At 38.2% G+C, this 12,000-nt stretch overlaps 1 non-coding gene across 1 annotated transcript; it reads right to left on the bottom strand.

Moving 5' to 3' along the window:
- Nucleotides 1-2,706: 2,706 nt before the first annotated feature.
- Nucleotides 2,707-2,810, bottom strand: LOC127748199 (small nucleolar RNA R71). Its single transcript, XR_008010141.1, has one exon. It is a non-coding gene; the product is annotated as a small nucleolar RNA R71 (small nucleolar RNA).
- Nucleotides 2,811-12,000: the final 9,190 nt, after the last annotated feature.

Genomic DNA, 12,000 nt, shown 5'->3' with positions numbered 1-12,000 from the left:
CATTCTTGAGGTCCAAAAAGTCTAAACCTTGTCTGTGGTATTCCGAGTAGGATCTGGGATGGGATGACTGTGACGAGCTTCAAACTCATGACTATAGGGCGTGGTGAGAGACGCAAAAGTATAGTAAATCCTATTCATACACGATCGAGAACCAACAGCTGATTAGCCATAAGGGAAACCGTAGTGGACCTTTTTCACTGAGAGGATGGGAAGTAGCCATTGACAACGGTGACGCCCTACATACAGCATGCCATGGAAAGGAGTATGAAGGGTTGGAAGAAGGCAGTAGGAAAGCAGAGATTCAAAAGGAATGAGGCATCTCCATACACTTATCTGAAATTCCCACCAATGAATTACATAAGTATCTCTATCTTTATTTTATGTTTATTTATATTTTAATTATCAAAATTCCATAACCATTTTAATCCGCCTGACTGAGATTTACAAGGTGACCATAGCTTGCTTCAAGCCAACAATCTCCGTGGGATCAACCCTTACTCACATAAGGTTTATTACGTGGACGACCAAGTGCACTTGCTGGTTAATTGTGCGAAGTTGTGAAAAAGAGTGATATTGCAATTGTGCGTACCAAGTTGTTGGCGCCATTGAGATCACAATTTCGTGCACCAAGTTTTTGGCGCCGTTGCCTGGGATTGTTCGAGTTTGGACAATTGACGGTTCATTGTTGCTCAGATTAGGTAATTTTCTTCTTGTCTTAACCATTATTTTATTTTCAAAAGGTTTTCAAAAATCTTTCAAAATTTTTCTTCTTTTTTTCCCTTTTCTAAAAATAATTTTTGAAAAATACAAATAAAATTATAAAATCATAAAATCAAAAAAATATTTTGTGTTTCTTGTTTGAGTCTAGAGTCAAATTTTATGTTTGGTGTCAATTGCATGTTTTTAAAAATTTGTGCATTTTTCGAAAAATTCATGCATTGCATTCTTCATGATCTTCAAGTTGTTCTTGACAAGTCTTCTTGTTTGATCTTCATATCTTCTTGTTTTGTGTCTTACCTTGTTTTCATATGCATTTTTAGTTTGTTAGTGTCTAAGCATTAAAAATTTCTAAGTTTGGTGTCTTGCATGTTTTTCTTTTCTTGAAAATTTTTCAAAAATAAGTTCTTGGTGTTCATCATGATCTTCAAAGTGTTCTTGGTGTTCATCTTGACATTCATAGTGTTCTTGCATGCATTATTGGTTTTGATCCAAAATTTTCATGTTTTTTGTCATATTTATGTTTTTCTCTCTCCTCATTAAAAATTCAAAAAATTTAAAAAAAATATATCTTTTCCTTATTTTACTCATAATTTTTGAAATCTTTAGGTTGACTCAGTCAAAAATTTTTAAAATAAGTTGTTTCTTGTTAGTCAAGTCAAGATTTCAATTTTAAAAATTTATCTTTTCAAAATCTTTTTCAAAATCAAATCTTTTTCATTTTTTTCCTTTGTTTTTTGAAAATTTTAAAAATTGTTTTTCAAAATCTTTTTCTTAATTTCATCTCAAATTTTCAAAAACTTTACTAACAATTAATGTGATTGAGTCAAAAATTTGAAGTTTCTTACTTTCTTGTTAAGAAAGGTTCAATCTTTAAATTCTAGAATCATATCTTTTAGTTTCTTGTTAGTCAAGTCAATAACTTTAATTTTCAAAATCAAATCTTTCTAAATTTCTTTTTCAAAATAAATTTCAATCATATCTTTTTAATCATATCTTTTCAATCATATCTTTTCAAACATATCTTTTTCAAATCATATCTTTTTCTAAACAAATCTTTTTCAAATCATATCTTTTTCAAAATCAATTTAAATAATCTTTTCTAACTTCTTATCTTTTCAAAATTGATTTTCAAATCTTTTTCAACTAACTAATTGACTTTTTGTTTGTTTCTTATTTTTTTCATAACCACCTAACTACTTTTCTATCTCTAATTTTCGAAAATCACTTACCATTTTTCAAAAACAATTTTTGAAAACTCCTCTCTCTCATCTCCTTCTATTTATTTATTCATTTACTAACACTTCTCTTCATCTAAAAAAATTTGAACCCTCTCTTCTCCTCTGTGTTCGAATTTTCTCCTCCTTTTTCTATTCTTTTCTTCTTCTACTCACATAAAGGAATCTCTATACTGTGACATAGAGGATTTCTCTTCTTTTCTGTTCTCTTCTTTTTCATATTAGCAGGAGCAAGGACAAGGACATTCTTGTTAATGCAGATCCTGAACCTGAAAGGACTCTGAAGAAGAAGCTAAGAGAAGCTAAAGCACAAGAATCCAGAGAAAACCTTACATAGAATCTCGAAAAAGAAATAGACATGGCTGAACCCAACAACAATGCAAGGAAGATGCTTGATGACTTTACTGCACCAAATTCCAACTTACATGGAAGAAGCATCTCAATCCCTACCATTAGAGCAAACAATTTTGAGCTAAAGCTTCAATTAGTTTCTCTGATGCAACAGAATTGCAAGTTTTATGGACTTCCATCAGAAGATCCTTTTCAGTTCTTAACTGAATTCTTGTAGATCTGTGATACTATTAAGACCAATGGAGTTGATCCTGAGGTCTATAAGCTTATGCTTTTCCCTTTTGCTGTAAGAGACAAAGCTAGAATATGGTTGGACTCTCAACCTAAAGATAGCATGAACTCTTGGGATAAGCTGGTCACGACTTTCTTAGCCAAGTTCTTTCCTCCTCAAAAGCTAAGCAAGCTTAGAGTGGATGTTCAAATCTTCAAGCAGAAAGAAGGTGAATCCCTCTATGAAGCTTGGGAAAGATACAAGCAACTGACCAAAAAGTGTCCTTCTGACATGCTCTCAGAATAGACCATCCTGGATATATTCTATGATGGGCTGTCTGAATTGTCTAAGATGTCATTGGACTATTTTGTTGGTGGATCTATTCACCTGAAGAAAATGCCTGTAGAAGCTCAAGAACTCATTGACATGGTTGCAAATAACCTGTTAATGTACACTTCTGAAAGGAACCCTGTGAGTAATGGGACGCCTCAGAGGAAGGGAATTCTTGAAATTGATGCTCTGAATGCCATATTGGCTCAGAACAAAATGTTGACTCAGCAAGTCAATATGATTTCTCAGAGTCTGAATGGTTTGCAAAATGCATCCAACAGTACTAAAGAAGCATCTTCTGAAGAAGAAGCTTATGATCCTATGGGTGAACTACATGAGTGAAGCCTATGGAAACACCTATAATCCCTCATAGAGAAATCATCCAAATTTCTCATGGAAGGATCAACAAAAGCCTCAACAAGGCTTTAATAATGGTGGAAGAAACAGGTTTAGCAATAACAAGCCTTTTCCATCATCCTCTCAGCAACAGACCGAGAATTCTGAGCAGAGCCCCTCTAGCTTAGCAAACATAGTCTTTGATCTATCTAAGGCCACTCTAAGTTTCATGAATAAAATAAGGTCCTCCATTAGAAATCTGGAGGCACAAGTGGGCTAGCTGAGTAAAAGAGTCACTGAAACTCCTCCTAGTACTCTCCCAAGCAATACAGAAGAGAACCCAAAAAGAGAGTGCAAGGCTATAACCTTAATTGGTGTGGCCGAATGAACAGAGGAAGAGGAGGACGTGAATCCCAATGAAGAAGACCTCATGGGATGTCCTCTGGATAAAAAGGAGTACCCAATTGAGGAACCTAAGGAATCTGAGGCTCATCTAGAGACCATAGAGATTCCATTGAACCTACTTCTGCCATTCATGAGCTCTGATGACTATTCCTCCTCTAAAGAGGATGAAGATATTACTGAAGTGAAAGTTGCTAAGTACCTTGGAGCAATCATGAAGCTGAATGCCAAGTTATTTGGAATTGAGACTTGGGTGGATGAACCCCCCTTGCTCACGAATGAACTAAATGACTTAGTTAGGCAGACATTACCTCAAAAGAAACAAGATCATGATAAATTCCTAATTCCCTGTACCATAGGCACCATGACCTTTGAGAAGGCTCTGTGTGACCTGGGGTCAGGCATAAATTTAATGCCACTCTCTATAATGGAAAAACTGGAATCTTTGATGTACAGGCTGCCAAATTCTCATTAGAGATGGTAGACAATTCTATGAAAAAGGCTTATGGACAGGTAGAGGACGTGCTAGTAAAGGTCAAAGGCCTTTACATCCCTGCCGATTTCATAATCCTAGACACTGGGAAGGATGAGGATGAATCCATCATCCTTAGAAGACCCTTCCTAGCCACAACAAAAGTTGTAATTGATGTGGATAGAGGAGAGTTGGTCCTTCAACTGAATGAGGACTACCTTCTGTTTAAAACTCAAGGATCTCCCTCTGTAACCATGGAGAGGAAGCAAGAAAAGCTTCTCTCACTCCAGAGTCAACCAGAGCCCCCACAGTCAAACTCTAAGTTTGGTGTTGGGAGGCCACAACCAAACTCTAAGTTTGGTGTTGAACCCCTACATTCAAACTCTAAGTTTGGTGTTGGAAGGTCCCAACAATGCTCTGAACATCTGTGAAGTTCCATGAGAGCTCACTGTCAAGCTATTGACATTAAAGAAGCGCTTATTGGGAGGAAACCCAATTTTATTTATCTATGTTATTTTCCTTTTTTTTTAGGTTGATGATCATGTGGAGTTACAAAAACAATTGCAAAAATCAAAGAAAAATAAAAAACAGCATTAAAAACAGCACACCCTGGAGGAAGAACTTACTGGCGTTTAAACGCCAGTAAGGGTAGCAGAATGGGCATTTAACGCCCAGTCTGGCACCATTCTGTGCGTTAAACGCCAGAAACAAGCACCAGACTGGCGTTAAACGCCAGAAAGAGGCAACAATCTGGCGTTAAACGCCAGAAATAGGTTGCAGCCTGGCATTTAACGCCAGGAAAGGAATAAAAGCTTGCATTTAACGCCAGAAACAAGCAGCAATTTGGCATTAAACGCCAGAATTGCACAGCAAGGGCATTTTGTACGCCTAATAAGAGCAGGGATGATACATCCTTGACCCCTCAGGATCTGTGGACCCCACAGGATCCCCATCTACCCTACCCCTCTCTCTCTCTTACTCACCAATCAAATCATATCCTCTTCCCTATATTCTCTTCACCAATCACCTCCATATCTCTTCCCAAAAAAAAAACCCCACCTACCTCACTTTAAAAATTCAAACACTTTTCCCTCCCAAAACCAACCCTAATGACCGAAACCCAACCCCACCTCACCCTTATATAAATCCCTCACTACTCCTTCATATTTACACAACACAACCACCTTTCCCCCCTCTTGGCCGAATCACATATCTCCCTCCATCTCCTCCATTTTCTTCTTCTTCCCCTTCTTTCTTTCTTCTTTTGCTCGAGGACGAGCAAACTTATTAAGTTTGGTGTGGTAAAAGCATTGCTTTTTGATTTTCCATAACCATTTATGGCACCTAAGGCCAGAGAAACCTCTAGAAAGAGGAAAGGGAAGGCAAAAGCTTCCACCTCCGAGTCATGGAAGATGGAGAGATTCATATCAAAGGTCCATCAAGACCACTTCTATGAAGTTGTGGCCAAGAAGAAGGTGATCCTTGAGGTCCCTTTCATGCTCAAGAAAAATGAGTATCCGGAGATCCGACATGAAATCCGAAGAAGAGGATGGGAAGTTCTTACCAACCCCATTCAACAAGTCAGAATTTTAATGGTTCAAGAGTTCTATGCCAATGCATGGATCACTAGGAACCATGATCAAAGTATGAACCCGAATCCAAAGAATTGGCTTACAATGGTTCGGGGAAAATACTTAGATTTCAGTCCAGAAAATGTAAGGTTGGCATTCCATTTGCCAATGATGCAAGAAAACGCACGTTCTTAAACTAGAAGGGTCAACTTTGATCAAAGGTTGGACCAAGTCCTCATGGACATATGTGTGGAAGGAGCTCAATGGAAAAGAGACTCAAGAGGCAATCCGGTTCAATAGAGAAGATCAGACCGTAAGCCTGTGGCTAGAGGATGGTTGGAGTTCATCCAACGCTCCATCATTCCTACTAGCAACCGATCTGAAGTGACTGTGGATCGGGCCATCATGATCCATAGTATCATGATTGGGGAGGAAGTATAAGTTCATGAGATCATACCTCTAGAACTCTACAAGGTGGCTGACAAGTCATCTACTTTGGCAAGGTTAGCCTTTCCTCATCTCATTTGTCATCTATGCAATTTAGCTGGGGTTGACATAGAAGGAGACATCCTCATTGAAGAGGACAAGTCCATGACTAAGAAAAGGATGGAGCAAACAAGAGAGCCCATTCATGGATCTCAACAAGAGCATGAGGAAGATCCTCATCAAGAATTCCCTGAGATGCCTCAAGGGATGCAATTTTCTCCACACAACTATTGGGAATAACTCAACACCTCCTTGGAAGGCTTGAGTTACAACATGGACCAACTAAAGGTGGAGCACCAAGAGCACTCCATTATTCTCCATGAGATTAGAGAATATCAAAGAGCTATGAGGGAGGAGCAACAAAGGCAAGGAAGACATAGAGGAGCTTAGGTGCTCCATTGGTTCTTCAAGAGGAAGACGCCACCCTCACTAAGGTGGACTCATTCCTTAATCTCCTTGTCTATTTACTTTTTTGTTTTCGGTTTTTATGCTTATTGTGTCAGCTATGTTTTGTGTCTTTATTACATGATCATTAGTGTCAAGTGTCTATGTCTTAAAGCTATGAATAATTCCATGAATCCTTCACCTCTCTTAAAGGAAAAATGTGCTTAATTACAAAAGAACAAGAAGTACTTGGATTTCAAATTTTATCTTCAAATTAGTTTAATTATTTTGATGTGGTGGCAATACTTTTTTTTTCTGAATAAATGCTTGAACAGTGCATATTTTTGATCTTGTTGTTTATGAATGTTAAAATTGTTGGCTCTTGAAAGAATGATGAACAAAGAGAAATGTTATTGATAATCTGAAAAATCATGAAATTGATTCTTGAAGCAAGAAAAAGCAGTGAATAAAAAAGCTTGCAAAAAAAAAGTGGCGGAAAAAAAAAGAAAGAAAAAGAAAAAGTAAGCAGAAAAAGCCAATAGCCCTTAAAAGCAAAAGGCAAGGGTAAAAAGGATCCAAGGCTTTGAGCATTAATGGATAGAAGGGCCCAAGGAAATAAAATCCAGGCCTAAGCGGCTAAATCAAGCTGTCCCTAACCATGTGCTTGTGCCATGAAGGTCCAAGTGAAAAGCTTGAAACTGAGTGGAAAGCAACTTAAATTGTTGCTTGTCCCCAAGCAACTTAAAATCAAAAAGGATAAAAAGAAGAGAATATACTATAAATCTCAAAATATCAATGAAGCTTAGTTCTAATTAGATTAGCGAGACTAGTAGCTTTTTGCTTCTGAATAGTTTTGGCATCTCACTTTATCCTTTGAAGTTTAGAATGATTGGCATCTATAGGAACTCAGAGTTCAGATAGTGTTATTAATTCACCTAGTTAAGTATGTTGATTTTTGAACACCGCTACTTTTATGAGTCTTGGCCGTGGCCCTAAGCACTTTGTTTTCCTGTATTACCACCGGATACATAAATACCACAGACACATGACTAGGTGAACCTTTTCAGATTGTGACTCAGCTTTGCTAAAGTCCCCAGTTAGAGGTGTCCAGAGCTCTTAAGCACACTCTTTTTGCTTTGGATCACGACTTTAACCACTCAGTCTCAAGCTTTTCACTTGGACCTACATGCCACAAGCACATGGTTAGGGACAGCTTAATTTAGCCGCTTAGGCCTGGATTTATTTTCTTGGGCCTTCCTATCCATTGATGCTCAAAGCCTTGGATCCTTTTTACCCTTGCCTTTTGGTTTTAAGGGCTATTGGCTTTTTCTGCTTGCTTTTTCTTTTTTTTTTAATTTTTTTCGCAAGCTTTGTTATTCACTACTTTTTCTTGCTTCAAGAATCAATTTTATGATTTTTCAGATCATCAATATCATTTTTATTTTTCATCATTCTTTCAAGAGCCAACAATTTTAACATTCATAAACAACAAGATAAAAAATATGCATTGTTCAAGCATTCATTCAGAAAACAAAAAGTATTATCACCACATCTATATAATTAAACCAATTTCAAGGATGAATTTGAAACTCATGTGCTTCTTGTTCTTTTGTATTAAAAACATTTTTCATTTAAGAAAGGTGAAGGATTCATGAAATTATTCATAGCCTTAAGACATAGTTACTAAATACTAATGATCATGTAGTAAAGACTCAAAACATAGACAAATATATAGCATAAAATCGAAAAACAGAGAGATAAGAACAAGGAAGTTAAGGAATGAGTCCACCTAAGTGAGGGTGGCACCTTCATCTTGAAGGACCAATGGTGTCCTTGAGCTCCTCTATGTCTCTTCCTTGCCTCTGTTGCTTGATCCCTAGTGATTTTGGTGCTCCTATCCTTAGTTGCTCCCAATAATTGTGTAGAGGAAAATGTATCCCCTGAGGTATCTCAGAGATTTCTTGATGAGGGAATTCCTTATGCTCTTGTTGAGGTCTATGAGTGGGCTCTCTTGATGTGCAGTCAAATGCTCTACTACTGAGCTATGGACCCTTGAGATGAATCTCTCCATCTCCCATGACTTGGAGGTGGAAGCTTTTGTCTTCCCTTTCCTCTTTCTAGAGGTTTCTCCGGCCTTAGGTGCCATCAATAGTTATGGTAAAACAAAAAAGCTATGCTTTTACCACACCAAACTTAGAATGTTGCTCTCCCTCGAGCAAAAGAAGAAAGAATAGAAGGAGAAGAAGAAGAAGATATGGAGGAGAGGAAGCGAGGTGTGGGTTTCGGCCAAAGGGGAGAAGAGAGGGTAGTATTGTGTGAGAATGAAGAAGGATGAAGGGGATTATATAGTGGAGGGAGAGGGTATGGGTTTGGTCATTTAGGGTGGGTTTGGGTGGGAAAGAGATTTTGAATTTGAAGGTAGGTGGGGATCCTGTGGGGTCCACAGATCCTGAGGTGATCCTATGGGGTTCACAGATCTTGAGGTGTAAAGGATTTCTCATCCATGCACCTTTTAGGCGTGTAAAACGCCCTCTGTATGCAATCCTGGCCTTTAATGCCAGACTGATGCTTGTTTCTGGCGTTAAACGACCAAATGTAGCTTGTTTCTGGCGTTTAACGCCAGCCTGATGCTTGTTTCTAGCGCTAAATGCCAGCTTGGTGCTTGTTTCTGGCGTTTAAATGCCAGACAGCTCTTCCTCCAGGGTGTATTTTTTCTTCTGCTATTTTTTTATTCTGTTTTTAATTTTTGCAATTGTTTTGTGACTCCACATGATCATAAACCTAATAAAACATAAAAGAACAATAGAAATATAAATAAATAAAAATTGGGTTGCCTCCCAATAAGCACTTTTTTAATGTCAATAGCTTGACAGTGAGCTCTCATGGAGCTTCACAGATGTTCAGAGCATTGTTGGAACCTCCCAACACCAAACTTAAAGTTTGAATGTAGGGGTTCAACACCAAACTTAGAGTTTGGTTGTGGCCTCCCAACACCAAACTTAGAGTTTGATTGTGGGGGCTTTGTTTGACTCTGTATTGAGAGAAGCTTTTCATGCTTCCTCTCCATGGTTGCAGAGGAAGATCCTTGAGCTTTGAACACAAGGTAGTCCCCATTCAATTGAAGGACTAGCTCTCCTCTGTCAACATCAATCACAGCTTCTGCTGTGGCTAGGAAGGGTCTTCCAAGGATGATGCATTCATCCTCATCCTTCCCAGTGTCTAGGATTATGAAATCAGCAGGGATGTAAAGGCCTTTAACCTTCACTAGCACATCCTCTACCAATCCATAAGCTTGTTTTATAGACTTGTCTGCCATCTCTAATGAGATTCTTGCAGCTTGTACCTTAAAGATCCCCAGTTTCTCCATTACAGAGAGTGGCATAAGATTTATACCTGACCCCAGGTCACATAGAGCCTTCTCAAAGGTCATGGTGCCTATGGCACATGGTATTAAGAATTTACCAGGATCTTATTTCTTTTGAGGTAAAGTTTGTTGAACCCATGTATTTAGTTCACTAATGAGCAAGGGAGGTTGGTGCACGAAATTATGATCTCTAATAATGGCATTCAACTTGGTATGCGCGTTTATAACTCAGCACTTTCTTCACAACCTCGCACAACTATCCAGCAAGTGCACTGGGTCGTCCAAGTAATAAACCTTACGTGAGTAAGGGTCAATCCCACGGAGATTGTCGGTATGAAGCAAGCTATGGTCATCTTGTAGACCTCAGTTAGGCAGATAATAATTGGTTATGGAGTTTTCGAATAATAATAATAAATAAACAGAAAATAAAGATAGAAATACTTATGGAGATCATTGGTGAGAATTTCAAACAAGTGTATGGAGGTGCTTTGTCCCTGTTGGATCTCTGCTTTCCTACTGCTTTCATTCAATCCTTCTTACTCCTTTCCATGGCAAGCTGTATGTAGGGCATCACCGTTGTCAATGGCTACATCCCATCCTCTCAGTGAAAATGGTCCAAATGCTCTATCACAACACTGCTAATCATCTGTCAGTTCTCGATCATGTCGGAATAGAATCCCTTGATTCTTTTGCATTTGTCATCACACCCAACAATCGCGAGTTTGAAGCTCGTCATAGTCATTCAATCCCTAAATCCTACTCGGAATACCACAGACAAGGTTTAGACTTTCCGGATTCTCATGAATGCCACCATCAATTCTAGCTTATACCACGAAGATTCTGATTAAGGAATCCAAGAGATATGCGCCCAGCCTAAGGTAGAACGGAAGTGGTTGTCAGTCACGCGTTCATAGGTGAGAATGATGATGAGTGTCACGGATCATCACATTTGTCATGGTGAAGTGCAACGAATATCTTAGAAGAAGAATAAGTCGAATTGAATAGAAAATAGTAGTAATTGCATTGAAACTCGAGGTACAGTAGAGCTCCACACCCTTAATCTATGGTGTGTAGAAACTCCACCGTTGAAAATACATAAGTGATGAAGGTCTAGGCATGGCCAAATGGCCAGCCCCCTAAACATGATCACAGGATCAAAAATACAATCCAGGATCCAGGATACCAAGATGTCTAATATAATAATAAAATGTCATATTTATACTATACTAGCTACTAGGGTTTACAGAAGTAAGTAATTGATATAGAAATCCACTTCTCGGGCCCACTTGGTGTGTGCTTGAGCTGAGCTAGAGCTTTACACATGCAGAGGATTCTTTTGGAGTTGAACGCCAAGTTGTAACATGTTTTTTGGCGTTCAACTCTGGTTCGTGACGTGTTTCTGGCGTTTGACTCCAGAATGCAACATGGAACTGGCATTGAGCGCCAGTTTACATCATCTAATCTCAAATAAACTATAAACTATTATATATTGTTGGAAAGTTCTGAATGTGTACTTTTCAACGCCGTTGAAAGCGCGCCATTTAGAGTTCTGTAGCTCCAGAAAATTCATTTCGAGTGCAGGGAGGTCAGAATCCAACAGCATCAGCAGTCCTTTGTCAGCCTTCTTATCAGAGTTTTGCTCAGGTCCCTCAATTTCAGCCAGAAAATACCTGAAATCACAGAAAAACACACAAACTCATAGTAAAGTCCAGAAATGTGAATTTTACATAAAAACTAATGAAAACATCCCTAAAAGTAGCTAGATCCTACTAAAAATTACCTAAAAATAATGCCAAAAAGCGTATAAATTATCCGCTCATCACAACACCAAACTTAAATTGTTGCTTGTCCCCAAGCAACTGAAAATCAGTTAGGATAAAAAGAAGAGAATATACTATAAAGCTCAGAATATCAATGAATATTAATGCTAATTAGATGAGTGGGACTTGTAGCTTTTTGCTTCTGAACAGTTTTGGCATCTCACTTTATCCTTTGAAGCTTAGAATGATTGGCCGCTATAGGAACTTAGAATTTCAGATAGTGTTATTGATTCTCCTAGTTAAGTTTGTTGATTCTTGAACACAACTACTTTTATGAGTCTTGGCTGTGGCCCTAAGCACTTTGTTTTCCAGTATTAC

Source organism: Arachis duranensis, chromosome 5, assembly GCF_000817695.3.
Source record: "Arachis duranensis cultivar V14167 chromosome 5, aradu.V14167.gnm2.J7QH, whole genome shotgun sequence".
NCBI classification, from domain to species: Eukaryota; Viridiplantae; Streptophyta; class Magnoliopsida; order Fabales; family Fabaceae; genus Arachis; species Arachis duranensis.
The sequence above is the reverse complement of the archived record's forward strand: the minus strand, read 5'-3'. Positions and strand labels throughout refer to the sequence as shown.